This window comes from Copidosoma floridanum, unplaced genomic scaffold (assembly GCF_036245765.1).
Source record: "Copidosoma floridanum isolate Cflo_tuat_1 unplaced genomic scaffold, Cflo_Japanese_pri ptg000034l, whole genome shotgun sequence".
NCBI classification, from domain to species: domain Eukaryota; kingdom Metazoa; phylum Arthropoda; class Insecta; order Hymenoptera; family Encyrtidae; genus Copidosoma; species Copidosoma floridanum.
Window position 1 is genome coordinate 2,782,559 of NW_028321911.1, and position 17,537 is coordinate 2,800,095.

The following is a 17,537-nucleotide window of genomic DNA, read 5'->3' on the forward strand; positions in this document are numbered from 1 at the left end:
AACATTTTGATCTTAGAACAAATCCCTTAAGAAATCGTAAGAAAAGAATTTTATATCAGAAAAATTATGAAATCTATAAAAAAAAAACCTTTAAAAATAGGTATAAGGTTCTGCAAGTTTAAGGTTATTGTCCCTGAAGATATTCTTAATGAAATATATTAATTAATTTTTAGAAAAATCATTAATTTCAATTATTCAACAAATCCTCTGAGAAATTCTAAGAAATAAATTTTTATCAGAAAACTTATGAAATCTATAAAAAAAACTACCTTAAAAAAAAAGTATAAAGTTATGCAAGTTTGAGATTATTGTCTCTGAAGGTATTTATAATCAGTTATAAGAAATTAATTGCAAATATAAAACATAATTAATTATAATATTAATTTAAAAAAATTATAACACCCATAAGGCAAAAACGAATTCTGTTTTTTCAATTCAAATAAAAAAATTTTTAATATCATCTTAGGCATGAGAAAGCAGTAAAATCCAAAATTAATAGACAAATTTGAAGATAAATCAAATTAAAATATTTCAGTACATAACAAAATAACTATCACATAATTTATTTTTTATTAAAAAAACTTTCTTCACGAAAAAACTAAAAAAATTAAAGACAGCAAAAAAAATTTTTTAACTAAATTGTAATTTTCGTTTTTAAACAAAATGATGAAATGCGAGAAATATTTTTTGCACGTATATTTTATAACTTTTTAAGACCGAAAACCATATTATTTGTATACATTCTGTATACTTATAATACGGTTTTTGGTCTTAGGAAATAATGAAATCAACAAAAAAATTCAAGTTTTTCTTTTGTAATTAGTAGTAATTTAATTGAATATAATACAATCATAAAAATTTATTTCTGAGATAAAAAATAATTTATTATAATATTTGTTTAAAACATTATAAACCACATAAATCGAGAATGAATTCAGTTTTTTTAATTGCAATACAGATATTTTTAATAGCATCTTTGGCATTATTAAGCAGTAAAATCCAAAATTAATAGACAAATTTGAAGATAAATCAAATTTGAGTACTTCAGAATATAACAAAATAATTTATTTTTTAATAAAAAAAATTTCTTCATGAATAACTGAACAGATTAAAGAAAGCAAAACATTTTTTACGTACATAGTATTTTTCGTTTTTAAATGAAATGATGAAATGCGAAAAATTTTTTTTGCATATATACATTCCGTATACTAATAATACAGTTCTTGGTCTTGGGAAGTAATGAAATCAACAAAAAAATTCAAGTTTTTCTTTTGTAACTAGTAGTAATTTAATTGAATATCATCAACCACTGGAATAACACGGTTATATCTAACATTACTCGTGAAGGATATTGTATTGAATAATATAGTAATTGTACAAATAGGATGTATACAAATAATATGGTTTTCGGTCTTAGAAAGTTATAAAATATACGTGCAAAAAATTTTTCTCGCATTTCATCATTTTGTTTAAAAACGAAAATTACAATTTACTTACAAAATTTTTTTTGCTGTCTTTAATCTTTTTAGTTTTTTCATAAAGAAAGTTTTTTTAATAAATATACTTATACTTTGAACTCAAGTCCAAGCAATCAAAGTTTAATGTGAATATGTTTAAGCAAGTAAAAAGTGATAAAAACTTGTGATAAAAATGTAACATGAATTAAGATATACTTGTACGATTTTTACTATTACTTATTAAATATGCTATAAGGCTTCAGAAAAAATTAAAAATTGCTTGTTTGTAATAGAACTCTTAACTATTTTTAATTTTTTAACATATGTACGTATTTTAACATGAGCATTTTATTATTTCCAGAAGGAATCTGATTGCTCATTGAAAAATACAAAAGCATCAAAAACTTTATAAGTATTGATACAGTGCACATACAGGGCATTCTGATTTTGAGCCCGGAAAACTATACAACGAGATAAAGCTCATCAAAAGCTGGGAAATCTGATTTTGAGCCCGGAAAACTATACTTCGAGATAAGACTCATCAAAAGCTCTCGAAAAGCTTCATACAAAATTTGGATTCGATGGATAATAACCGAGATATTAATGATTTAATAATCATTTAATTCCTCCAATAACAGAGCACTTAGCCTCAGGAGGCGGGGCCTAAGCATTGTAGAGGGGTGACTACGCATATCTAAACTCTTTTATGGAGGAGGTGGTAATAGGTATGCCAGGAGACAAAATTACAGACTGCAGAGATTTGATTAGTTACCGTACCAGCGCAAAATTCAAATAGCAAGGCCGAAGTATTTTAACCGGAGATCCAATTTTTAAGAAATGATCACGCACGTTCACTACGCTTATTCAGTGCATATTTTTTTCTCAGTAAATTTCACAGAGAAACAATTCAATTCAAATTTTTTTAAACATACATTGCCTGATAAAAAAAACCAGAATGTGAGAAGGTCTCATGCGTTGAGCTCGAATACTCAGTAAAACTCTTAATCTTTTAACGTTGAACTACTTGGAGATAAAATTTTAATTTTTTCTATACTGTAGAAGAAGTTTTTTTCATGCATTTACTTGGTCAAATTTTTTTATTTCATGAATTTTTTTAGTCTGATTTACGAAAATAAAAAAAATTAAAAAATAATAAATGAAATTACGATTAAGCAAGACATGTGCGTTTATAGGGCACACCTCTCTAACGTGTAAGATTTTACTAAAAAAGGATCAGTATTTAATCCATACGAAGCTTTATCGTCTGAGAAATGACAGCTACATCTAGAAACTAGAGAAAATCTCACGCTTTCAGCGCGATGGCTCAGCGCGAATCAGAAAGCTTTTTTTTCCATCTACGTGTCAACAGGTCTTAAACCTCTTGGTCCCTAGAGTACCACATGACTGTTTAAAAAAAAAGCAAGAAAATTCCGCGCATCGAGCTAGTTCATTTATTAAAAATCGTCTTAATCTAGAGCTTTGATTATCTAATTTTAAAACATAACTATTTTTATGCCCTCCAACGTCATAAGCACTAAAAGTTCAAGTAGGCGAAAAGGTCCAACATGGTGAGAGTAATTGACTAGCAGAAGCGCCAATTTTTATTTTTGTTACCTTTTTTTTTTTTATCTATGGAAAAAAATTTACAAAATTTTGACACTTCTTTAAGATAAAAAAAAAGTGTAAAAAAAGAAGAAGCCCATTTCACGCTATTAGCTGGTCAAATTTTATGCATTTTGTCAAACTTTATCGTCTAAAAAAGGATTATTATATAATCCATATAAAGCCTTATTGTCTAAAAAGTTACAAATTCATTAAGAAACGCAAGAAAATCTCATGCGTTGAGCGCGATTGCTCAGCGCGAATGATCATGCTCGTTTTTGAATCTGCGTGTCGATAGGTCTGAAACCTCTTGGTCACTGGAGTACCACATGACGAGTAAATGAAAAAAAGCTTTTAAATATCGTGCATCGAGCTTGTTTTTTTATCGCAAGGCTCTTACGTTAATCGCATTATTATCTTTGATGACAACATAATTATTCTTAATCTCTCCAATGTCCTCAGCATAAAAAGTTGAAGTATGTGGTGGGGTTTAGAATGGTAAGCGTGTTTGATCAGCAAAAACCTCCATTTTTCTTATTTTTTACTTTAAAAAAAAAAGATCTTTCATTATATATGAAAGAGCAGGTTTTTAATTCATTATTACATCAATATACGTTATCAAGAAGTTAGTTATGCTTGTATTTTGTGGAATCGAATGAAAACCATGGCTTAGCTACATTGGGAAGATGAAAAACTCTAGATTTTTATATCTTATGGTTGAATCCGTCGGATGTCAATTTTTTTTATTCGCTACACGAAGTGCCTGTGTTCTCATTTGCCTTTAAGTGGGCGTTCATGTTCGTGCAGGTCAGACTGACTTGCTTACAAAAAATAACTTTCTTAAGAATCCGCTAGGCTCATTAGGACATAGTATTTCGTGAAGAATCGATCGTCCTCTTATTTATGATTTCGCGCAAGAAGGTTGCCTTGGTCTGTTGTGTCCGTTCTCGGAGGAAATCTTGAAGGAGCTGCTTGCCAATACCGTGCTCATTGTCCTCTCCGTCGTCATCATCCGAATCCAAAAACGATTGGTGCTTGTCACCGTAATTGTATGGAAACGGGCAACGTTTTACCATTTCGCGGGGATGCTGTCGCCGACATGAGGTTTCGTGCCAGAAATAGAAGAGTTGATTAAGGACATGTTTGAAAAAGACCCTCGAACATCAGTTCGTGCTGTCGGACACCAGCTGAATGTTACCCCTAGCAGAGTCCACGCTGTTATAGCGGATACCGGGAAGCACCCGTACCACTATTAGCACGTGCAAGAGTTGCTGCGTTGTGATCACCAGAGCCGTGTAAATTTTTGTGGCGGTTTTTTGGCCCAAGCACGTGCTGATGCTCATTTTGTTAATACGATCTTGTGGACTAATAAGTGTACATTCACTAGGAATAGCATGCTCAATCAATATAACTATCATTTCTGGGCTTATAAAAATCCTCACCTCACGCGGGCGACGAATTTCCAGTATCGATGGAGCATAAGTGATTGGGGTGGAATCATTGGAAATATCGTCGTAAGTACTTAAATATTTTTTTTGCAGTGTTTTCCGTCAAAAATTTGTTTGTGGAGTGTAAAAAAAATTTTACTTCTGCGGATTGGTGTTTTTTTAATTGCAACTTAAAATATTTTAAAGCTTATTTTTCATGATTTCGTGGTGTTGTTATATTAACAAATAAAAAATACCATTAAAACTGTTTTACTTAATTATTTTTTTTAAGAAATAAGAAATCTGATAAGGATTAATTTATGTTTTAATATTGACTCTCCGATTCACTTAATTTGTAAATTGGTCCCGTATTATTGCCTCCTTCGCTGAACGGTGCAGCGTATCTCGATTTTTTACAAAATTAGTTGCCTGGACTTTTAGAGAACGTCCCACTTGCGACACGACTGAGACTCATCTACCAGCATGATGGAGCCTCAGCCCAGTTTACACGTAATGTCACGAGGTACCTTAACGACACCTTACCCAAGAGGTGGATAGGTAGAGGAGGTCCAATAGCGTGGCCAGCCCGTTTCCCCGACCTGAACCCGCTGGACTATTTTCTGTGGGGCTGCGTAAAGGAATCAGTGTACAAAACTGAATCTGTAGACGCTGAGGATTGCAGACACAGAATAGTCCAGGCATTTAATGAGGTGCGAGAGAGAGGAATGGCCTCTCGCCTAATAGCCAAAAAATTGGGGCTTCTGCTTATCAAACACGCTTACCATGCTGAACCTTACCGCCTACTTTATTTTTTAATGCTGATAACGTTGGAGGGATTAGGAATTATTATGTTGTCGTTTTAGATAATAATGCGATTAACGTAAGAGCTTTGCAATAAATAAACAAGCTCGATGCACGGTATTTTTAAGCTTTTTTTTTCATTTATTCGTCATGTGGTACTCCAGTGACCAAGAGGTTCAAAACCTATCGACACGTAGACGAAACAACAAGCATAATCATTTGTTCTGAGCCATAGCACTGAAAGCATGAAATTTTCTCTAGTTTCTAGATGTAGCTGTTATTTCTCAGACGATAAAGCTTTGTATAGGAAAAATACTGATCCTTTTTTAGTAAAATCTTACACGTTAGACAGGTGTGCCGCATAAACGCACTTGACGTGTTTAATCGTGTTTTTATTTATTAATTTTTTTTAAATTAAAGTAAATAACACTATAAAGTTTGAGAAAATAAATAAATTAAACCAAGTTAATGCATGAGATGTGCTTTTCTTTATAAAAATTATATTTTTATCTCGAAGTAGTTTTGAAATTTAGTAGATGTTGCTTTATAGATTGAAAAAAAAGTAAACAAAAATAAAAATTGGGGCTTCTGCTTATTAAACACGCTTACCATGCTGGAGCACACCACATACTTCAACTTTTCATGCTGAGGACGTTGGAGAGATTAAGAATAATTATGTTGTCATCTTAGATGATAATGCGATTAACGTAAGAGCTTTGCGATAAATAAACAAGCTCCATGCATGGTATTTTTGAGCTTTTATTTATTTATTCGTCGTGTGGTACTCCAGTGACTAAGAGGTTCAAGACCTATCGACACGCAAATTAAAAAACAAATATAATCATTCGTGCTGAGCAATCGCACTTAACGCGTGAGATTTTCTTGCGTTTCTAAATTTACTTGTAATTTTTTAGACAATAGAGCTTTGTATGGGTTGAATACTAATCCTTTTTTAAGGCCATAAAGTTTGACAAAATGCATAAAATTTGACCAACTAATAGCGTGAAATGGGCTTTTTCTTTTTTTACACTTTTTATTCATTTTAACGTAGTGTCAAAATTTTGTTAATTTTTTCCCATAGATGAAAAAAAAAAAAAGGACACAAAAATAAAAATTGGGGCTTCTGCTAGTCAATTACTCTCACCATGTTGGATCTTTCAGCCTACTTAAACTTTTAGTGCTTATGACATTGGAGGGCATGAGAATAGTTATGTTTTAAAATTAGATAATCAAGGCTCTAGATTTAGACGATTTTTGATAAATGAACTAGCTCGATGCGCGGAATTTTCTTGCTTTTTTTTTAAACGGTCATGTGGTACTCCAGGGACCAAGAGGTTCAAGACCTGTTGACACGTAGATGGAAAAAAAAGCTTTCTGATTCGCGCTGAAAGCGTAAGATTTTCTCTAGTTTCAAGATGTAGCTGTTATTTCTCAGACGATAAAGCTTCGTATGGATTAAATACTAATCCTTTTTCAGTAAAATATCACACGTTAAAGAGGTGTGCTTCATAAACGCACATGTCTTGCTTAATCGTAATTTCATTTATTATTTTTTGTTTTCTTCATTTTTGTAAATCAGACTAAAAAGTTTCATGAAATAAAAAAATTTGACCAAGTAAATTTATAAAAGAAGCTTCTTTTACAGTATACAAAAAATTGAAATTTTATCTCCAAGTAGTTCAATGTTAAAAGATCAAGAGTTTTACTGAGTATTCGAGCTCAACGCATGAGACCCTCTTACATTCTGGCATTTTTTATCAGGCGATGCATGTTCAAAAAAATTTGAATTGAATTGTTTTTCTGTGAAATTTACTGAGAAAAAAATTTGCACTGTATAATCATAGTGGACATGCGTAATCATTTCTCAAAAATCAGATCTCTGATTAAAATACTTCGGCCTTGCTGTTTGAATTTTGCGCTGGTACGGTAACTGATCAAATCTCTGCAGTCGGTAACCTTGTCTCCTCGCATGTCTATTACCACCTTCTCCGCAAAAGAGTTTAGCTATACGTAGTCGCCCCTCTACAATGCTTAGGCCCCGCCTCCTGAGGCTAAGTGCTCTATGATTGGAGGAATTGATCGATTATTAAATCAACAATATCTCTTCAATTATCCATCGTATCCAAATTTTGAAAAAAGCTTTTTGAGAGCTTTTAATGAGCTTTATCTCGTGGTATAATTTACTGGGCTCAAAATCAGAACGCCTTGTATATTTACCTCATGAACTCCAGGCTACTGATGCCCTACCCTGAGCCTTTCTGTGCCCTACGGTGAGGTATGTAGTGGCACCTGTAATGACTTTTTTCAACAGCCTAAAAAAAATAAATAAAACAAGTTAGGAATTTGTAAGTTTTCGTATGGTCTCAGTTTGACGCTAAGCCAAATAAGAATTTTTTTTTAAATATTTATTTGTTTAAATACTGCTACTCAAATTGCCTAAGAAAGTTATGGTGTCACTCATGCCCTACCCTTCTCTATTCAACTTATAATTTCTACCTTTTTCTTTGTATATTATATACTACCCTGGCAGGATGGGTAATGTAAAGGCTATTGCAGACTTTCAGCTTTCCCGTTAACTAGTGGTTACTCTCTTGTGTTACTCGAGTAATAAGTGGATCTCTAGGGTACTGCAAACTGGAACTATTTTAGCCAAAATGGCTGGTGAACCTACGGATCTTTAGGGCAGAACTAACTGGAGCGATCCCAGGGGATTAGCAAATTGTCACACACAGAACTAGCACAAACGAGTATATATTTGTACAAAACAAAGTAGTCAAGACCAAGAGATTTGGGTCAAAAAAGTGAAAGTAGGATAGAACGGGGACAAGTAGAGTCTAGATTTCAGAAGAGAGTAGTAGAGTCAGTCAGGCATAGAGTAGAAGAAGACAAAGAGTGAGGGCAAGCGTTAGTGAGGAAGAAAACTTTAAGTAAGTATCATGGTACGAGGAGACGGGATAGATCGGAGAGTTAATGGCCATATTAGAAACCTCTAAGTGCAAGAGGTGGGCGTGCTGTATCTGTGTGTGTTTAATCTAGTGTGCGAATGTATACGAAGTGTACGACGAGTGCACTACCTGCGTTAGGGTTGCTATTCAGAGACTATTGGCACTGGCTTTAATCGGGATCAAGAGCTAATTACATAGATAGATGACTAGCTAGGCTAGGCTGGTTCTGGCTTAATTGTGGAGGGGAAGACCACGTGTAGCGCATACCGAGTAAGTGATATTTTTTTTTTTCCAGAAAAATTAAAGAAATCGTGAAAATATTTCTTTTTCTCTCTCTCCCTGCATGCACTGCTTGCATTGACGAGTAGATAGCACATGCTTTGTTTCGTATTCAAGTCTGGATTATTTCAGAAAATTATATGTTGCTTTATACGAATCATGACGAGTTTTTCACTAGCCTGGTATAAGAGGCTGGCTTTGGGCAACATAATAAAACAATTTTTCAAAATTTAAGTTAAGTATCAAAATTTTTTTAGAAGCTAAAAAAGAGAGCAGAAAATAGAATAAACCATATTTATCATACATTCTACAAATCACTTTGTCGTTCAAGTTATGATCACTTATTTACTAGAATGTTGCTTTTGACGTCTAAGGTATTCATACACTGCGTAATATGAATCACGGTCTTGCTTTGATGGCTTGAAGGATGTGCTCTTAGTAAAACAATTGTTTAAATAAGTGGGCTTTATGTAGGGTACAAAATGACTTTTTATTTTTCCAAATGATTTTTCCTGTTTGTTAGAAATACAGAAAAAGAGTGTTCACCCACGTGACGGTAGATGGGTTAACATATTTGAGACAAATCGTGTACTTCACATAATTATCTAACGTTCAACAGCGTTTTCTTGCAATAAAACCACTGAAAATTTTTTTGTATAAAGTATCTTTTAGAATTATGTAAGTCAAAAATACTGCTGATAAAATAAATCATGCGTTTGGATAAATATGAGTAAATTGTGAATATTTAGTTTAAAAATTAATATTTTCCGTGTCTTCTCTATTTGAAGAGCGACGTTGCTTCTACTACTTATGCTACATCTTTCCATTCAATATTGTAGTAAAAAACTTTCATTCATCTAACATTATAAAGGCACACATAGACTTGTAAGATCCATTATGATGTTTACAAACAATTACCGATTTTGGAAGTTCAAATAATGGATATTCCCACATGTCAGTGATTCGAAAACTGAACTTTTCAAGCCTTTTCATTTTAACTCTTCTGTTACAAAAATCTTAGTAGCGTCCTCGAGGTATTCACACATAATATTTACCATTTCTGTGTACTGTATATTACCTTAATCGTAGCTTACTCTATGATGGTAAAGTTCAAGATGTAAATTTTTATGTTTATACTTGGGTGGTAATTTACGCCAGGTGAAAGGTGGCTTGAAAATAAATATTTGTGCTTTACTATCATTACTATTTAGAGAAAGAATAACTTCTTTTATCTTATGATCATTGCTGGGCTTTTTAAAGCCTTGCATATGTACCACATACTCTATTTTTTTTTTTCTTTTTTTTTTTACATTAGCTGTACAATTATTTTATCAGTTTTTTTGTAACTTTTATATTCAGAAGTGGTTCCTTTATTGGTGAACTACTTTTTCGTAAAATTTCTCAACCAAGATTCCTCTCTTCAATCACTATCGTCTTTAGTTGAAAGTTTTTGATATTTAACGTTTTAAAATTTTTTTTTAGATTCTTTTTTTGTTCATTCCTCAGCATATCTCCTCTTAAATTCATTTCATTCTTCTTGTTGTCGCTTATGATTTTTTTTCTCTGCTCCAACTGCTCTGAATTTTCTCCATGACGATCACAAGACAAACGATGTTATCAAAGCTTTGTATCGGTCGTTTTTGGCCTATTCCCCCACTTTCCTCTTAAGTTTTTTTACATCCTCATTCATAGGATTGTACTGAACGATACGATCGTGTAATATTAAGCAGTAAGCTGATGTATTAGCTCGAAATTTTTATGTAATTTAAATTCTAGTTACCTATCTAGTAGATCATTTTTTAATGACTCGTTTTGCTTGGAGCAAACAATGATGATTTATGGTATTTTGTTTAGAGAGATGTATTTATTTAATGGAGGAGAGATATTGACACAATATCCAAGTTCAAAAACTCATAGATATTCGTTCTGTGCAAGCCTCTGGAGGAGGTAAAAAACAGCGATCGCAGAGCCTATGGTGAGAGAATTGTGCAAAATTTCTAAACTCTTGAGGAGTCATACTATTGTTGATTGCGTGTCATTAAGTTTTTCAATACTTTGAACCACCAAAAGTAAATATAATTATTTACATGATAAGCTCATGGCTCACAACTTTTTTAATTAAAAAACATTTAATGTAATCTTCAATCATACGAATGGTAACTAATAAAATAAGGCAGGTGGAGATGTCATTTACTGTCATTTACGTCATACCCGCATAACTTTACGGTCGAGATGAGTTTGTTCTGCTTCAATACTACAATTTGAAGTTATGTTGCGTGCTTAGGTGGCGTTTTTATTTCAATAATTCGAATGTCAGTGTAACTTTTTGCTCTTACATTGTACATGACATGCAACTAAGATACTTAAAATTGTTGAAATATTGTTACTTTCACGTTTGCTGTCGTAATAAATCTGTAAACTTATGATGTTTACTATTTAAAATGTACTGGATCCTCTTAAGTCCTGAAATTACGCACCGTTTCACCATCCGATAGCGCCAATACAGTTGCACACAGCGAATAAGCTTATACTTTGCAGATAATTCCATAGACGAATTTTATGTGTATTTGACATTACCTCGTAGAGTATAATCCGTTTAAGCTTTAATATTACGATTTTTTACAAGTTGCTACTGCATAAGCATTATCAGAATTAACTACAACATGTAGCCCTGCATTTTAATAATTTCTTGATCTTGTCAGTATAAGCTCATGTTTAACATTGGCAGTGTGAGTTAAGTGTGTGTGTGTGTGAGCGAGTGTGTGTGACTGATTGCATTTTTTACCGAATGCGATGAGTATAATTTTAAGCCTGGTTAATCATTGAGCACCCTAGAGCCAAAAATCATTTTGGACTTGGAGGGTCAATAATTTTTCTTACTATGAGAGCAAAGTACAATTGTTGCTTTGCGCCTCCCGTAAGAAAAACAATATACGCGTCTCGGGCATAAACGTACAACAACCGCACCCTTTCGGCACTCAAGTTCGTACTTTGTACTAAGTGAGCTTATGCACTACGTTGTACCTCGCAGATAAGAGAGTATGGTTGTGGCTCTTATTGATACATAAGGACAAAACTGGGCGAAGTAGAGATGGGAAGCTGTATACAAACCATCTGGTGGTTTGTGTAGAACCATGACTGTCCGTGTACAGTCATGCACGCAGGGGCAGTAGGTTAACAGAAGATTAATATATATATATACACACATGTGAATATAAAATTATGATGATTTTTTTTTGACTAGTAGGAGTAAACACGTAAGTTCTTCTACGAGCCGTTATTTAGTAGGCTATGATGTATAAAAAGTAGTGATGCAAGAGGTGGTAGTGAAACAGCGACCGGAAATGTAAGAGGTGATGATGCAATAAATAGTAACCCAAGATGGTTTTGCTATTAACAAGTCGACAAGTCGATTATGCTTGAGATTTTATAGAGAGATTGACTGGGGTGTTATTTCGCACTTCGATATATGTGACTGAGTTAAAATGTGACTGTCAATCCACTTTGGAGGGAGGGAGTTTTAATTTTGTTGTGTACCATGAGTAAAATTACAGTCAATCTTGTAATCAATTACAATTTATCGAAGATTATGTCAGAGGCTACATTGCTTGACGTCTTGTGTAGTAACCGTTGTTACCTGCTATGTATAGATAAAAGCCCCATAAAAAGTAGTATGGATAAAAGCCCCAACCATACTAATCCATCTTTGAGGCACATCTAATAATTTCTTACCTTTCTAAATATATAACTACATTGTAAGAAACTTACATGCATAAGAATTTTTGTACGGTGCGTATATATGTATCTACATGTCTTATACATTTTTATTTCAGTTGATATAAAATGAGGTCAAAGGTGGGGCTCAGCCATAACTCTCATATCAAAATGATCTTTGCTTGCTGCGTCTTTTCTTTTCTCGTGTTATTGCATGACGTCTACTGGACAGTTGCCTCATCTAGGATGGAGAGGTTATAGTGCACCGTACTACAACCACGTGAACTGTTTTTCAATGCTTCCATAAAACTCGAATGCACTTCTAAATATTTATAAGAATAAAAGAAAGATGATCAGATATAAGTACGAGAAAATATTTTTATCAACACGTGCACTAGCTGTGTATAAGCTCATCAGCCCTATGTTTTTTTCTCTCTCTTATTATTAGGATATAAAACATATCAGCGTCATATTTTCTACTGCTTCAGAACTTTGTGATATCAGCTTCGACTACTCCTTATACGTAATGGACTAAATAATTTAGTATTAAAGCTCCACTACTGACGTACTCTCTTTTTATCTACTAAGTAAAAACATGTGACAGTATTATTACTACTGATAATTTTATCATTTACAGCATTTTATAAAAAATATTAGCTGCTTGACAGTAGTCCAATATGCTTTCACATCCTGCTGTGTACGTAATAAATATCAGTTGATCCAATTGTTTTGCTCTTATTTTGTTTTCTTTGCACCTATTTATCATCAGTATGTTAGCTTAGATAAAGTAAAGTTAATCTTCTTGGTCTTGAGTTAAAAAGTAACAGATTTTTAAACACTTTTTAAGAGAAAAGAATCTATGGGATCCAACACAAGACACTTTCACTTAAACAGTGGTTAACCAGCTACTAACGAGGTGACATATCGTGAAAAGAAGAGTAAGAGCAAAGACTCTTACGATATGTATGAGGATTTAGAGTTTAAGAGCAAGCACCTGGTCGGAAATTGACTCTACGGCAAGTATATGGACCTTACGTTTTGCCGGAAAGTAAGTATACGGACCTCTTCCACCGTCTTGAAGGTACCTTAATGTGGTGTTACCAGGTAACTTTTCGGGCAGTTTCCATTTGCCAGAAGCACTATGGACCGTATACGTACCATAAAGTACCCGTACATGGCTCGGAAGCATGAAAAAATATGCTAGTCAAAAGATTAGTTACAACAAATTAGCACACCAGACCCTCAAAAGCGCTCAAAGTAGGAGAATAATGTAGTAAGGGATGACTTAATGGAAATAAATACATTAATTTTAAAAAATTATAGATTTATCATAAAAAAAAATGTAATTATTATGTAAAAATTATTCATCATTTTGGTCGTTTTTTCTTCCTTCTATTTCCTGCTGATATTTTTTGACAGCTCTTTTAACTCTGCCTCCATCCCAATCTGAACAGTTGTTGACTACTTGGCCCATAGCTTGCTTTGGGATGATTCCGATTTCTCTGGCGCTGAGCTATATACAGATATATTTGGTTATTAGATAGTAAAAGACAGAAATATCAGGCGCCACAGAAATCAGAATCATGCCCTTGCTTTATTAATTTAGATTTTTCTATTATATTCTTTGTCAATTGAGCACAACTATTGAGCATGACCTCTAAAGAAGGAAATTTTTATTTATTTGTCCTCCATGATTATAATTTATTATATACATCGATAAACATTAGCAAAATACACACAATGCGACGTGTTTATACATTTTTGGAGCAATCTAACCTCTACCTACGTATTGAATCATGATTAAGGGCCATGTACGGTCAGTTCATGGGCACTATATAGTCGTTAGACTATAAGTTTTGCACATACTGACCAGAAAGGTACCTGGTAACACGACCCATACGGCCCGTGAAGATTCTTTCCGGTACATAAACGGGCCGTATACTACCTTCCAGCGCGGCGTACGGAATCTTTTTCCGATCGGGCAGTTAGGATAAAGCATAGCATAAGTCAATTCTGACGAAGTCAACTCTAAAAGTACAGATATAAGCGATGATAGCAGTAGTGAGTGATAATAAATACGAAGTGGAGCTCTTTGTGAACTTGATATAGACTGAATACTAAGGGTTTGGAACGTTCTAGCAATTTTACAGTTACAAAGCTGTGATTTATAACAAATATTATGTTGTTTCTCTTTTATATATATGACGCTATTGTTATGTACGCTTGCTTTGCAAAATCTAAAATTCATTTAAGTTCACTAGCAGTAAATGCGCCACATAAAGGAAAAAAAAAAGTTAGTATTACCACTTAATAATGGCAACCCTTGTAAAAACTATATCGAGGCACTGCTTACAGTACTTACAGTGCTTTCTTATTTACGTGCAATAACCCGATTTGTTTACTCACTGTACTACATATTGGAATCATGTACGCTCAGGTAATGAACGCATTGGAGTGGACTTCGATTCAACCTTTACTAACACTCTGAATTGCACTATCTACGCTAAATGTAACAATGGCTTAGAAATTGGAGGAGAGATTAGATAAGGCTAACATAAGAGAATTCTAGTGCTAAGTGTAGATCAATTTGGTAGTCAACGTGAGATGCTATGTACGCTACGTATACGCTTCAGGTCAAGTTCAGTGAATAAAAATGGATGTATACACAGACTAGGTTACAGACGTACGAGGTTTTTATGACACGTCACGAGAATTCTTACCAAAAGAAAGGGCTGCGGTGTCTCTCATGAAAACAGTGATTAGTCGTTGGATTGTGGCTCCCCCATGCAACTTTTCCTTTCCACTTGATCACGTATCTAAAACTAAACAGCTGTGATCTTAAACATCGATACATCTTTTAAGCCTGGATTCAACTAAGTACTGATTAACATCGATGAAGCTTTACAAACCTGTTGTCAAGTTAGGAGGTGGTAGTTCAAGATACATCATACTGTATTCTGAAGATTAGATGGCACTGATCAACAACTGAGAGTCTTTAATAGCATCTGTAAGAAATGTTTGTATTCATCAGTATGGCTTCATTAAGATAAGCATATTGCATCTTACCTCAACACATCGTTCGTTTCGCCAACGCTTACGAAAATCGTGCTGTATCTCTCATGGAGAACCACGTACCACCACACGAAGCCAATGCAGCAGAGAAAGATGAGGATTTATACTTCTTTCCACATACTATATTATGACCATGCAAAGAAAGAAAGATGGACGATCATTTTGCTTAAGCCGTTTCAATGAATACATTATTTTTTTTTTTTTACGCCTTGAGTGTATAAATAGTATACAATTTACATAACTTACTATACTTATGCACAGTGAAATGGCATAAACAGGACACATCCAATCAGGACTATACCTTAACGTCTACTACGTTGTAATTAAGGAAAGGCTTAAGCGTAATAGTGAAAACTCTGAGCTTCGTATGAAATAACAAAATAACCCCCCTTATCGAGAAGACCAAAAATGTTTGCTCCAAGTACTCACTGTAAACTAAACTCAATAAGTTCCTAAATACTAAAAATCTAATAATAAGAGTATTAGAAAATTTATAGGTATTGTTTGTCATATATGAAACAATATTAGCATTTATTTTACAATTTGTTGATATAACACAATATCAGCAGCTCATACTACAAGTCAACTAATACTATAGGAATGTAATGATCAATTTTTACCGATACATTTTTGAATATCATTTGTGATTTGTTCAACTGCTTTTGAATTCTTTCTTCTTTTATACGCTCCATTTTTTATCAGCTTCTAACTTCTTTTTTTTTTTTGCAGCTACTCTTCCTTGACTGTTATCCTATTTTCAACTACTTTATGTTGAAAATAAGTACGAATTTGAACAACCTCTCGCTTATCTTTCTTGAAATAAGAACTTGTTCCTTTTTTACTCTTCTTTTTCTTTTATTTTCTTTTTTATTGCAGCTTTTTGTAAATAAGGTCGATTGATTTTAAAACGTTTTTCGTTGCTTATCATATATGACATCACTAAGCATTAACAATCGTGGTACCAATATTGTCCGCGATGGTTTTAGTTATTGTCGGAAAGTTGGTGTTGATAGAGGTTGTGAAGGATGTGGTGGTTGTTATGCGTTTCTTTTGTGCTGCCTTTTTGTCATTTATTTTCTGTGTTAGATCCTATAAAGCAAAATAACTGAAGCAGCCACCGTCGAAAAAAGTTTATTACATTCTCAGAATAATATACGTTAAAGTGACAAGTAGCGCCAAATGATGGGCACATTGCAAAAGGGCTTTAACATGACAACGGTACATCCACAAGAGCTGTTATCTTTTATTTACATTTTCTGATTTAGTTTGAATCATACAGTGTACAAGGTCAAGGTGGTAGTAGTGGTGACGCTGCTGCTATTGCTGTTAGCATTAGTGGTTGCATTGATGCTTTTACTGCCGCTGATGCTGAAGGTGCTGCAGCTACTGCTGTTTGTTGTAGCGCTGCTACAATTACTGCTGCTGCTATTGGTGGTAGAATTCCTGCTTTTATTGGTGGTACACTGAAAAAAAAAGAACTGCTGGTACGACCGCGGACAAATGCTAAAACAGCAGTGGCACCACATGCAGGTTGGTGCACAGCTATTATCACTGTAGTCCACAGCTAGCACAACTGCAGACGACCCATGCTGTTTCTGCATTGCTCGCCAACAGTCATTTGCACCTTTGTGCCCTGAAAGATTTTTATGTCTTTGTATAGAATTGTGCCATGGACAAATTTGTTTCTAATTTGCTGTCACTCTGGGGTTTATTTTATTTAGTTGAAAGTGAGTATTAGGAGTTTATTATCTGCGACTTACAAAAACCGTTTCTCCTGATGGTGTATTTTTCGAGAAAGCTGTTGAAATCGACATTTATGAAAAAAAAAAGAAATTATTTTCCAACATACAAGAAAAAATAGTATATTACGTATTAGTTTGCAAAGGCTTTGATTTACGAACTGAGAGGTTTACGAGAAGATTTATGTTCACGACAATAATGTATTTTTAGCAATCAAACCGTTACTGAATAAGTCTTTTTATGAGCACTACTTTGCTTATGAAGTAAGAAAGATAGATTCAATTGAATTAAAAAACGGCAGTGATATTCCACTTATGCACGAATGTATATTATTTGAAAAAAAAGATCATTTTTTGGTATTCTAAGATACATATTGTTATGTAGTTTGAAATTTTTTTAAATGTATGCATCTTATGAGGTAAGAACCTTAAATATAAAAAAAAATGTATGCAAAAATTTTGTACTTTTACGTCTATTTTAATGTATTGTCCTTCCACTTT

General features: G+C 33.6%; 1 protein-coding gene across 1 annotated transcript in view; it reads right to left on the reverse strand.

The window, feature by feature from the left end:
- Positions 1 to 17,537, reverse strand: part of MICAL-like (protein) — a 602,730-nt gene that overhangs the window by 392,656 nt on the left and 192,537 nt on the right. The window lies entirely within an intron of this gene.